The sequence below is a fragment of the Canis lupus genome, chromosome 14, assembly GCF_011100685.1.
Source record: "Canis lupus familiaris isolate Mischka breed German Shepherd chromosome 14, alternate assembly UU_Cfam_GSD_1.0, whole genome shotgun sequence".
NCBI classification, from domain to species: domain Eukaryota; kingdom Metazoa; phylum Chordata; class Mammalia; order Carnivora; family Canidae; genus Canis; species Canis lupus.
In genome coordinates this window covers 55,985,634-55,999,658 of record NC_049235.1, presented here as the reverse complement: position 1 = coordinate 55,999,658, position 14,025 = coordinate 55,985,634, and the positions used below count along the sequence as shown (strand labels likewise).

The following is a 14,025-nucleotide window of genomic DNA, read 5'->3' as shown; positions in this document are numbered from 1 at the left end:
TCAAACAGAAGGGCTCGGCTTAGAGAGGAACACATGCCGAGGGGAAGAAGGCCTAGGGTCCTCAGAGTCCATGGGCTCATGGGCCTGGAGGCACCATGGTGTAGGAGTAAGACTCTGGAAGGAAAGGTCAAGCTCCTCAGAAAACAAAGGCCAAGGAGATTAAAGAGTCGATGGAGTATATGGGTTATGAGAGGCGCTTAGAATCTGGGATATTTGGAACCATTTGGATTCAGATCAGCTAGAGGTATCCACCTTGCAGAGGAGTCATCTGGCTTCCACGATAAGAAAAGTAAGGAATTTTTAAGATAATTAAGAATAGGAGCATAGAAACGATGCTGCATGAAGTAAAGTAAGCTCTGAGGACACGTGGAATATTAGGGTCAGTACTGAGTATCAACCTCGGAAGGTTCACTGGAGCTAATGGAAGAGGGCCTAGCATGTTGTTAGGCTTGGATGGATCTATTTTATCTGGCAAGCAACAGGAAAACATGAAGGGATTTAAAAGCAAAATTCCAGTATGCAGAACAGATTAGGAGAGATTAGAGGCAGAGAGATCGTTTGGGAGACTATTATAAGATTATAAAAGCTGAAGTAAAGGCAGAAGCAGAAATTGAAGAGAGATTCGTGAGGCAGGATCTGCCAACTAACCCATATAAAGGAAAGCACAGATGAAGATTACTAAGTGTCTTGAAAGTGGTGGGATCTTTAAGAAAAACTGAGCTCCGTCGTCCTCGCAAAAAGAAGAGGGGGAGCTGGTGAAGAGAGGGGCTGGTGATCTGCGTCTCAATGGAAAAACATCCAACAGGCCCTTAAGAATGCAAACCTGGAGGTTGGGAGAGGATCAGAAAAGAAATCTACGCCCAATTTACTTATGTCTCTATGAGATTACTCAAGGGTACAGCTTAAGTAAAGTGTCGAAAACAGAACCTTGAGAAAGACTTTTTCTAAGAAAAAAAAAAAAAATGGTCCAAGGAGTCAAAGAAAAATGCCTTAAGCTAGGCCTTCTCCCTTCACCCTCCATGTCTACTTCCCACCTTTCCCACTCTGCCCTCTGGCTTCTAGATCAGCCCATGAGAAACTCCAACGAGGGGCTGAAAGAGTAAGAGGACAACAGGGACAGGTGTTCTCCGCTAGTTCTCAACGTAGGAGTCCTGCCAGAGTCACAGTCTGGCCGCGTCTCTCAACCAAAGGGCATAGCCTTTCCACAGCTCTCTCTCCAGGTCCCCGAAAGTCATCTCAGACCTGCAGGTCCTTATGGCTCCCTGGTGCTGGTAATGCACTATTTTTTATTACTAATAAAATATCCTTTAGTACTACCTGCCCACATCTTCATAAATAATCCCTTGATTAAATTCTTCTCAACAAACAATCTGACTGTATGATCTGTTCCCTGCTGGGACCTTCAGTGGCATAGTGCGCTGATCTTTGCAAGCAATAATTCTCTCCATAATAAATATCAAAGCATTTCATTTCCCCCACTCAAAAATCCTCACACAAAGTTGTAGTCAACAGCCTTTTCTAGGATCCACCCAGTCCATTCTACCTTTGGTCTCCTCTGTTGCCTTTCAAGATACCGGATTCTAAGACCTCAGAAATGGGATTCATCCTCACTAATCCTGTGGAAACTGGTGCCTCCAGGGAAAAAGGAGCTCTGAAGACATCAGAAGAGCTTACACTGCAGTCAGGAAGCAGCCTCTCCCTTCCCTGGCAAGGGACACATTGTTCCACACACACTGGCCCAGCATTCCTGACCTATTGTTTCTCTCGTTGAAGACTGCCAATGGCCGAGTTAGCCTACCTGTTTTACCAGAGAACGTGAGGCTGGCCAGAAGGAGACGAGGAATGACTCAGCTAAACTCCTGGCACCTCTCCCTGCTTATTGGACAGGATAAAATTTATTGATGCTGAGGAATGTAGCAAGGTGCCAACCACGAGTCTGTGGAATAGAATCCTGGAATTGCTCACCCACCTACTGAAACTGTGGCTTCAACATTAAAACCCCACCACCATTCAGGGTGTGGTGCCCCAGGCAGCTGCATTCCAGACGAAAATCGCCTCTGAAAGACCAAGCCAAGCAGACATGTTGGCCCTGACTTACCAGCAGTGTGCAGACAGTGCTGCAAAGGAGTTTGTGGGGGGCAAGGAGAGAGATTAACCAAAACTAGGCCATGAAAGTCCTAGAAATCACACTGAAAAGTCAAAGAATTGCATAGAAAAGACCTGAACTTCTGAGTATCAAGTCGTGTAAGAATGTACTATTCCAGCATGAAGGGATGTACCAAACCCTGATAGTGAGGTGGCTTTTCTCCCAGCTGTAAAAGAAACAAATTCCATATACTCTTGTAGAACAGACCTGCCCTGGCAATACGAAGCCCTATCAGTCCCACAGAAACCAGCAGTGCCTCAATGGCTGCTGAACGACACATACAACTGGAAGTGGAGATTAAACTAACAGCATATCATGTGGCACACACCAAAGGAACAAAAATGTTGAAGTCTGGTAACAGCAAGATTTGGTGACAATGTTGCCTGGTAAAGTATGTAATGGAATAACCACTGTGGTAAATTGAATCGTTGGTCAACGTTCTTCGTATCTTCCTTGTTTTGGAATTATGATCCACATCTTTGACAGCTGACTTTGTAGCAGCACCTACTAGAATTGACAGAGTATATACTTCCCGACCCTACCACGTTGGGCTTGGCCATGTGACTTTGCTTTGGCCAACAGAAAAGGAGCAGAAGTGGCCATGAGCCAATTCTCGATATCGCCCACATGAAGTTTTACATACTTCTACCTGTCTTCCTTTCGCTTTTGCCTTTTCCCAGAATGGGTAGCTGGTTTGTCTAAGAGACTGAGAAAAATGGAGCAGACTTGAATCCAACCTTAATCCAACCTGCAGCCAACAGACTAGAGCCCAGAGCCTGGATATCAGGAATCCAGACTAACTCATCTGAGTTGAAACCAACTCACAAATCAATGGGGACAAATGATTACTTACTATTCTAAGCCACTAGTTTTAAAGCATTTCTTTGTTTGTTTCTATTTTATGTAGCATTACTGCAGCACTCTGACCGCTACAACCATCTGCAAAGTAATCTGGCAATATCCAATAAAGTTAGAGATGTTCAGATGGCCAAGAAAGGGACGCTTCCAAGTACATGCCCTAATGAAGAGGTGCTCAGCTCAATCAGATCTACACCTCCTTTTTATAACAAATAATTTTAAATACCCTCTTTCTATACTATAACAAGCTTAACAGATCATCTACTCTCCTGCATAAATTTCCAAAAATAAAAAAAAAAATCAATGTAATATCCTAACAGTAACATAAAGGAAAGATGAACAGAACATAACGTATATAACTGGGGCCAGACCTAAGATGATACAGGCAAGCGGCCTTGGGTGTGTAATTTAAGGAAGCAAAGTCCTACAAGTGCTAAAGCTGTGCTTGCAGGACCGTGACAGTGAGTATATATCCTTAAATTCTGCACCTAGGCACCTCACTTGCCTCACCCCAGGCCCAGTCCTGTTTAAAATAGTTCAACTGTATTCAGAATGCAAAGTTTTTATGAATTTGGTGGAAGACTTCATGAAGTAGACAGACACTCGTACTCCTACAAAGCATCACCAAAAAGGCAAAATCTACCAAGGCAGTCTGATGCAAGAGTGCTGTATTAGTGACCCAGACACTACAAACTGTATTGCCACTGGGGTCATGAGTTTCCAAAATGGTTAACAATTTTTGGTGAAGTTCTGAACAAAGTAAAGTCTTTTGTCAATTTACATGGTAATTTGAATTCTAAAAACAAGAGCATATACTGTAACTATTAGAAATATATTTTAGGATTAAATGTAGAATGAACACTCTGGAGTCACATAATTATAAACAGATTTTTTTTTTCCTATATGAATACCTACGGGAGATATCTAAAAGTTATGTGGGGCACAAGCAAACACACACATTGCGGGTCATCAAGCATCCTTGTCCTCATCCTTTTAATATTAGCCAACCATGGTGAAAGTAAAAAGGTCCCCCACAAATGTCCAAACTTCCCCTATTGGGTCCCATTACCATTAATAATCCCTTCCCTGGGGAAATCAGACACAAGTGCAAAGAGGCTCAATGCAGCATTCGCTGTCCATTCATAATGTAATGTATATGCCTTGGTACATTCATACAATGGAATACCATGCAATTAAAATAAATGTGCTACAGGGGCACTTGCAGTACTTGGGTGGCTCAGCTGGTTAAGCTTCCGACTCTTTTTTTTTTTTTTTTTTTTTTTTTTTATGATAGTCACAGAGAGAGAGAGAGAGGCGCAGAGACACAGGCAGAGGGAGAAGCAGGCTCCATGCACCGGGAGCCCGATGTGGGATTCGATCCCGGGTCTCCAGGATCGTGCCCTGGGCCAAAGGCAGGCGCCAAACCGCTGCGCCACCCAGGGATCCCAGCTTCCAACTCTTGATATCAGCTCAGGTATTGATCTCAGGGTGGTGAGTGTGGGTGTGGAGCCTATTTACTAACTAACTAAATAAATAAATATAAATGAACCACAGCTACAACATGTAAAAATTTCATAAGCGTAATGTCAGATAACAGAAACAACTTACTGAAAAGTATGTCCAGTACCCTTGGTTATTATCTTATTACTACTTATTTTTGTAAATATTTTAAAGGCACAAAATTGCTATATATTGTTTATGAATACATTAAATAAAACAGACAAGATGACCACATCTTGGTCATATTTCCATTCCTCCACACCCACCCCACTTTTCTAGTTGCCTGGTCAATGACCAAAAGAGATTTCTATAAAGCTAAATATTAATAGTATTCACATATCAATAGCATATTTTTAATGAAATATAATGTTTTATTGAGATAATAAACTGAGACTGCAACAAAGGAGGGTAATCCATGTATAATATAACTATCTTAATGTCTAAATATTTTTACATCTCCCTTAGTTTTTGCAGGTATTATAAACAGAAGAATACATATTAAAAAGGCCTTTGTGTGGGCAGCCTTGGGTGGCTCAGCAGTTTAGCACTGCCTTCGGCCTGGGGCGTGTTCCTGGAGACCCGGGATCGAGTCCCACATGGGGCTTCCTGCGTGGAGCCTGTTCTTCCTCTGCCTGTCTCGCTCTCTGTGTCTTCATGAATGAATAAATAAATGAATGAATGAATAAACCTTTGTGTTCTACTTCTAAGTCATGTTTATTCCTCAAGAGTAAGCTAGACATGAAACAAGGGGGAGCCATAATGCTCCAGACTCAGTAGGGAAAAGCCCTTACCAGTGCCCTCTGCTACACGACTCGGTTTCCCTGGCGAGTTCCAGCCTGCTAATCTCTACACTTAATATCATTTAAGTTTTCCCTTGGGACTGAGCAATAATAAACCTCTGTTCGTTCTTAGCTGGGAAGTTTTGGTGCAAGCTTTGAATTTAGATTTCCTCCCACTTGAACATTAACATGTCTTAGTTTTAAGTATCTTACTTGCTTTCGCAGTCACATAGATTCTCATGGGTAAAACTAAAAATGCTCATTTTTAAGAATTATAGTTCTTTTCACTGTCCTTTAAAATCTACCAGAAATTATTACATTCTTTTCTATAGGTAAGCAAACAAAACAAAACAAAACAAAACTGTTTGTAAAAACCGATCATTTTTAGAAATACTTTTATAACCAAAACCAACTGGGATCCCTGGGTGGCACAGCGGTTTGGCGCCTGCCTTTGGCCCAGGGCGCGATCCTGGAGACCCGGGATCGAATCCCACGTCGGGCTCCCGGTGCATGGAGCCTGCTTCTCCCTCTGCCTATGTCTCTGCCTCTCTCTCTCTCTCTCTCTCTGTGTGACTATCATAAATAAATAAAAATTAAAAAAAAAAACAACTATCTGTATATCTTTATTCAAACTTAACTGCCATTGCTTCTATACTTTCCCCTAAGAATTTGATTGTACGAATAATGTACAGAAAAAAAGTTTACTTAGGATAATGATTTTCTCCAACAGATTAAATCTGCTATAAGATTTTTCATATTACATTTTTAGACTTTTACTGAATGATAATGATAATGTGCATACAACTTCCAGTTTAGAGAAAAAAATAATCAAGAAGCAACTTTCTAATATTTAAAAGTTATCATTTAGCCTCTCCCACTTCATCTCTCAAATGTAAGGGAGCAACCTAAAACATTCTCTTTGCTAAAAGAGCCAAACAAGGTAGGAAAGACTTGTCTCTCTAAACCATAATGTCAAGTACTCTAAGCCTGAACTGAGAAAAGTATAATTAGTTTTGCTCTATTTGTTTTGTTTTGTTTTAAATAAAAGATATCAGTGATGGAGGATAGGCATTCCCCTCCCACAAAACCAGATCACACCAGTTCTTACTATGTGACACTACAGGAATAGAAACATATATCCTGGAAGGACACCAGTTGAGTCAAGTGAGTGCAATAAACACCCAAGAGCATTATTTTATCAGTGCTATTAGTAATACTTGACAAACAGTACCCTCCCAAATAAATGAAAAAGATCAATTTGGTAAAAAAGTAAATTTTATTCTCTCATTCCCAAGAGAAAGCCACTAGAAACTGGAAAGGCTTAACAGAGGGAAGAACTGTAAGCATTCTACTATTACCTACTGCTAATCAATAACACTTACACAATGGTATTACAGTGGACTTCATAACAAAACAAAAAAATCCTCTAACTGTAGATCACACAAAAATCCAGATCCAAACTGCTTAAGAGCCACTTCTTTTTTTAAGACTTTTATGCCTCCGAGTGTTTCAACTGCTTGTGTTATTTTAAGTTGTTTAACTTTTTTATATAAAACACAACAGCAACAACAACAACGGACAGAGAGTCCTTGCTCAGTGACGTGAGAGATTCCTTCAAAGTCTTCTCCAGGCTTGCTCAAATTTTCAAAAAGACTGACCTTAACCAGGATCCTTTATTAGATCTGTAAGTCAATTTAAGAAAAGTTAGACTTCTCCACAAAGTATGCTTATGGCTAAGCACACTTTCAGTTTCCTAAAATTCAGAGAAGAAAAAGTGCCTTCTCAGATAAATGTTGCCTTATTTTGCTGCGAGATTTAGTATTGGAATTAAACAGAGACTCCTCGGGCCACAGCCACAGCTAATATGAAATACTGCTGGATGGGGATCCCTGGGTGGCGCAGCGGTTTGGCGCCTGCCTTTGGCCCAGGGCGCGATCCTGGAGACCAGGGATCGAATCCCACATCGGGCTCCCGGTGCATGGAGCCTGCTTCTCCCTCTGCCTATGTCTCTGCCTCTCTCTTTCTCTCTGTGTGACTATCATAAATAAATAAAAAAGAAAAAAAAAAAGAAAGAAATACTGCTGGAGCTAAATGAGCCTGTCAGCTTCCTGTTTTAGCACAGCAGGTAGTGCAAGAATGCTTGCTATATTTGAATGACTGGTAAGAGCAACACATGAGCAACTGCCCTGCTCCTTTGTAACATCAAAAATGAATTTCATTACACATTCTCTCTCTTCTGGGAAAGTAAAACCTCTTTATAGGTATCTTTACAATGGCATCTCAAATACAATAAGGATGCTAGAAGATACTGTTTCATATTTATAACAAACAGACTGCTCAGTACTGTGTGGTTAGAAACAGTCCAGCAAAGGGCACCTGGGTTGCTCATTCAGTTGAGTGTCTGAGTCTTGATCTCAGCTTGGGTCTTGATCTCAGGGTTGTAAGTTGAAACCCTCTGTTGAAAAAGCCCTGCTTTAAAAAATAAATAAATCCAACAAGCCATTACCCTGCTTAGTACAACTCTTAGATATTCTTTAGAAAGACTATCCAGGATAAATGAGATCCCATTATATATTTTAACTATCATTTCACTGTGAAAGCCTATAGAATACAAACTTCTAGAGAAACAACCTACTGTATAATGCCTTGGGTTTAAATAACAGTTTACAGTCTACAAAGCACTTTCAATTTACCATCTCATATGAAGTTGCATTCCCGTTAAGGAACCAATTTTACCACCAGGCTAGTAAGCCAAAGGCAACTGATCTCAACCACAGAAATATTCATAGAATGCCCAGAGTTGTACTTACTCTAGTCTATTTAGCACTTATAAATACTCCTTAAGTTGTGTTATTTGTCCACTTCCACACTTTGTGTCCATCCCATTTCAGCCCCACATTTAGACAATTACTGAGCGTGCTGACCCATCTGACTAGTTTACATCACACGGTCTCTTCTCCTTAGTGTTTTCCAGTTCTGAATTTCTCCGTTAGTTCCATTCTGGGCAAACTCCTCCTTTAAATCACAAGAACCCTCTTTTTCCTCCATTGTCTTCTAGCTTTTGTCCCAGTTACCTAAGAAGAATCCTTCTATCTCTCTGAGTTTCAGTTTTGAGCCAAACAATAAGCCCAACCTTGAATCCTGGGTATGAGCAACAACCCTCTGAACCTGAGGAGAGAAAAATCTTAGGTGGTGAAATAAAATAAGAAAAGTACCCCTAGTGCCATTAATCTTGGAAAGCCTTAAAAATACTAAAGCATTCACCTTTTCACGTATCATCACTGGGTGATGACCAAATGATGGAAATATGAAGATGAAAATGTCATAACCCCTGCTCTCAAGTTCTTCTGAGTATACTAAGGAAACAGTCCCATCCAAAGCTCTCTACCAAGTTCTCAACCTCATTCATAAATTAGGCTGTTTTCCCATCAAAACATATTTTTAAAATGTGTTCACTTGTATTGTTTCCTTCAATCGGACAACTAGTATCATAACTATAGTTATTTCGTCTTGCTGATTTTCATTCCACATGTGAATTAGAGTATGAGCCATGGTGTTCATGTGGGATGTGAACAGACTTTGACGGGCAAGCCCAGGGAGCCTAACAACCAATGATAAAGCAAGCAACACAGTGCCAGGCTCATGTAAGAACTCATTAAGGGTTGACTCTTCATCCCCTTCCTAGTTCAAATCACAAAATTTACATTCAATCTTGTTTTTAAGATATGACTTTACCATCTATGGCCCTTGTTCATAGGGAGCAAATATACCTGGAAGGATTAATGAACAAGACAATATATTAGAGGATGATAATTGTTCAGCATAGAAAACAAGTGCAGGAACTGGGAGGAATATAGCTGACGTGAGATTGTAGGTCCAAATCACAACTGACAAGAATAATACAACTTCAACCTCCAGGTACCTACCTGTCCTCTCCAAATAAATGAATAAACAAACCAGTGGATGAATGAATTAACTAATGAATGAACACAGTTCAGGGTCAGTGAAATGGACTAGATAACCAAGTACACAATATATGGTTGCTAATATTGTTTATGTGCGCAGGGCTCAGTCCTAAAGGATATCTCATCTAGAGTTCAAAATAAATCTCAGAAATGGAGATTAATGTCCTCATCTTATAAATGATAAAAGTCTCCCAAAGTAATTTGTCCAACGTTACCCAGCAGATGGCAAAACTGGTATCTGAATTCAAATATTCTAAATTCAATGCTTCTTTCACCTCATCATAGCTTGTATTTCTTTCTTTTAGCAGATATGCAATACTTTATGGAGAAAGAAACATTCCAATAAAATTGGCAATGAGGCAAATTTCTTTAACGCTGAAACCATTCTCACTTTGGCTTCTCATATAAACTTTGAAATGCTTCTTTAGTTAGTGGAGGGAATATGCAAATATATGAACTGAAAATTGTGCTTAAGTATTTCTAATCACTTCAAATTATACTTCTATGTGTTAAGTTTCATAATGCCTGACAATAGCGCTGTGAAAATTTTCCCAACCAAATCTTTCTTCTATTACCCTATCTTTCCCCACATACAAGAACTTTTCCTGTGTTAGTAGAATCCCGAGCGCTTTCCTTACAGGTAATATAAAGTACCTAACTCTGCAAATCCTATGTCTGAAGTTCCAGGGTATAGTACACAAACTGCCTCCTAATGCGATCAATTTTTTTACTTTTGACATTTTTTTATATTAAATTTACTTTACAATATGGACCAGAACGATAGCCTTCCTTATACTCTACCCCTAAAGAAAGGATCAAAATATTTTGGGGGGCACCTGGGTGACTCAGTGGTTGAGCATCTATCTGCCTTTGGCTCAGGGCATGATCCCATATCGGGATCCTTGCAGGGAGCCTGCTTCTCCCTCTGCCTATGTCTCTGCCTCTCTCTCTGTGTCTCTCATGAATAAATAAATAATCTCTCTTAAAAACTTATACATAAATATTTGGAACATCAGTAAACATCTCAGAGTAGTCTTTATAACTTAGGAGTCAGTGAACACAATTCTCCATCTCGTAAGAAATGACTACATGATAGATTCCAAAATCATTTCCTAAAGAACAGTATTACTGCTAGTCACCACAACCAACCGACACAGTTTTTCATTCATCCAATAAATACATAGTAAGAACTAGACCCAAAGAGTCACTGTTCAAGATCCTGGGGATACACACTGAGACAAAACAAGACCCCTACTCCCATGGAGTTTACAGTCACCTGGGGTACAACTATAAGAATGCATAATCAAACAAACAAGAACTATATTGAACAGTGCTAAGTGCTATGCAGAGAATTCAAATCTGGTGATATTACAGACTTAAACTGGGTCATCAGGGAAAACCTCTCAAAAGAGTGAATTTAAGCAGAGATGTGACTGGTAAGACTATTGTGCAAAAATCAAGTAGGAAAGCATTCTTGGTGGAGGGCACAGCTAATCCAAAAGCCGTAAGGCAGGAGCAAGCAAGGTATATTTAAGAATAAGAAAGAACAGGGGCGCCTCAGTAGCTCAGTAGGTTGAGCATCCAACTCCTGATTTCAGCACAGGTCATGATGTCAGGGTCCTGAGATGAGCCCCGTGGGGCTCCAGGCTCAGTTGGCAATCTGCTCCAGATTCACTCTCTCCCTTTCCCTCTGCTACTGCCCCCCCTCACCCTCCCCAGCTGTGCTCACATGCTCTCTCTCTCTCTCTCTCTCAAATAAATAAATCTTTAAGAATAAAACTCACAATATGTCTTGGATGGTAGCAACCTCAAAAAAGAATGGTAGAAGTTCAGATAGGAAATGGGTCAGACCATCTCACTCTGTAAGCCAAGGAAATATATCTGGATTTTATTTTCAGTGAGATGGAAAGCCACTGAAGAAAGCCACATAGTGTCTGAAATTAAATTCACTGAATATATATATATATTCACATATATTAAGTCCACGTATTTGTTTCTATACCCTGCACTCAATGAAATTTATCCCAAGACACTGAAACAGAATCTTAGAGCTAGAAAGAATCTTAAAGAATATAAAGCTATCACTGGGGCAGCCCGGGTGGCTCAGCGGTTTGGCGCCACCGTCAGCCCAGGGCGTGATCCTGGAGACCCAGGATCGAGTCCCAAGTCGGGCTTCCTGCGTGGAACCTGCTTCTCCCTCTGCCTGTGTGTCTCTCTCTCTGTGCCTCTCATGAATAAATAAAAAAATAAAATAAATAAATAAATAAATAAAGCTATCACTGTACGTGTACAGAAAATTAGGGCCTAAGAAAAAAGTATCACTTACGTTGCTTCATTAATGGCTGAGACAAATGTCTCCAAAAATACATAAGGGCAACTAAGATGTCTGGGATGTATCCTAAACTCCAAGCTGACGTTAATTAGAAAATTGTCAAAAAAAAAAAAGAAAATTGTCCTTTTATGTGTTCGCGAACTGGAACACCATGAATTACATGCATGTGACCCATCACAGAATTTAAGTTTTCGTGTCAGTTTCCGACCTCGATCTAAAACTGGAAATTTGGGGATCCCTGAGTGGCTCAGCAGTTTAGCCCCTGCCTGTGGCCCAGGGCGTGATCCTGGAGACCCGGGATCCAGTCCCACATCGGGCTCCCTGCATGGAGCCTGCTTCTCCCTCTGCCTGTGTCTCTGTCTTTCTCTCTCTGTGTGTCTCTCATGAATAAATAAATAAAATCTTTAAAAAAATAAAAATAAAAATGGAAATTTAAGTAAGGCACTTATCCATCAACCTGTTGGATCAATTGCACTGTTCCAATCCCAACTGACTGGGTACCCCACCACTTGGAGATTCCTTCATCCAGTAAATGGAAAGGAACTGCTACTATGTGCAAGAAATCAAACTGGAAAACAAAGAACTAGAGTTGCAACAAAAATTCATGCAAGGTAAAATCTGCCAAAGTGCCTCTCAGATAAGTGCTCTGAAAGGTGGAGGGAACAGCACTTTGAGCTGAAAGGATCAGCAGGCAGCAGGCAAGCTGGTCCCTGAAGGATGAGTAGGATTTACAGATGGGGAGAACATTCTAGAACAATAGGCACAGGGACAAAAGACCTGAGTAAATTGAGACAAGAAATACAGGGTGTTAAACTTAGAGCAACTATTTCCAATACGAAAGTACTCAAAACTGAGCCACACTTAAATGACACTGACGCATCGGGTCAGTAATAGAAGAGTCTTGCGTCTGTATTTACCATCTTAATTAACACGAAAACCTTTTATAATATAAACAAACTTAAGCCTGGGTCAGACTATTACATCTGTTTTCTAAAAAAAGAATTCAATAGGATTTCAAAGATCTTTGAAAGCTTGCTTTTCAGGAAACGTTAAAAGAAATGGAATATCGCTTAGACGGCCTGGTGCGATAGTTGTAAAGGTGCACATTTTAAGAAAAGGTGTTGGGATCCCTGGGTGGCACAGTGGTTTGGCGCCTGCCTTTGGCCCAGGGCGCGATCCTGGAGACCCAGGATCGAATCCCACGTCGGGCCCTCGGTGCATGGAGCCTGCTTCTCCCTCTATCATAAATAAATAAAAATTTTAAAAAATGTTTAAAAAAATTCTTTAAAAAAAAAAAAAAGAAAAGAAAAGGTGTTACCACGCAAAGTGCTTTAAATTCAGCATCCAAAATCTCAGAACATAGAGTACATGAGAAAGTGCTATCCACACTACAGTATAAAGTGCTACTGCTTGAAGACTAATCTATTCTACTGTTTTTCTTGAATAATATCCTGCATGACTGCTCCTAGCTACGATGAACTTCCTGCCCTTTTGGAAAAGCATTTTTTTAGGAAATTAATCCACTTGAAAGCTAACAAGCAATAACAGAATTTGGGGTTTTTAAAAATCACGTCAGAAGTTCATTCTATTTTCAGTAAATCACAGAACTACTTCAACTGAAGGACAGAGCATCAAAAAGTCAATTACCAAAGCTAACCAGTAGGTGCTATTTCTAATGCGTTTGTTTTCTCCCTGTCTTTCTGAAAATTCATTTTTCATTGCAAGAATTGGTTGCCTAGGGGACGTTTTCCTTCCTGACGTGGTCTAATATAGAGTACCGTGGAAGTCTCTGACCTTTATCCTTAAATGGCACAGGCTCAATTCAGTGAAGGTCAAGTGACCCCAGATGGCAGGAGTGGGCAAGTCGAACAATGAAACTCAGGCATAAAAGGTATTTTCTTTTTAAAAAGGTATTTTCTTTTTTTAAAAAAAATATCTTATTTATTCATGAGAGACACAGAGAGAGAGAGAGAGAGAGAGAGAGAGGCAGAGACACAGGCAGAGGGAGAAGCAGGCTCCATGCAGGGAGCCCGATGTGGGACTGGATCCAGGGCTCCAGGATCACGCCCTGGGCCCAAGGCAGGCGCTAAACCCTTGAGCCACCCAGGGATCCCCTAGAAGGTATTTTCACTTGGAAAACTATACATGACACAAGAGCAGCAAGGGTATCCTTGTTTTTTAAAGTCCCTTTTTTATTATTATTTTAAATTCCACACGATTCATAGTTCTCTGAATCTGACTGGCACTTCCACAGCTCTGGGACTTTGGGAGGACCACTCTCTGCAGCCCCAACTCAGAACCATGGACTCCCGTCATCCAACGAGGTTCAGCAGCTCCCACTGCCTTGCCCTGCTCCTCCACTTTGCACTCTCAGAAGCTGTTCCCATGTGGTAAACTCCTCATTTGGCCTGAGTCTTACAAACTTGTGTATCTTTCCCACTACAG

General features: G+C 40.6%; 1 protein-coding gene across 8 annotated transcripts in view; it reads right to left on the bottom strand.

The window, feature by feature from the left end:
* Positions 1 to 14,025, bottom strand: part of ST7 (suppression of tumorigenicity 7) — a 241,802-nt gene that overhangs the window by 224,554 nt on the left and 3,223 nt on the right. The window lies entirely within an intron of this gene.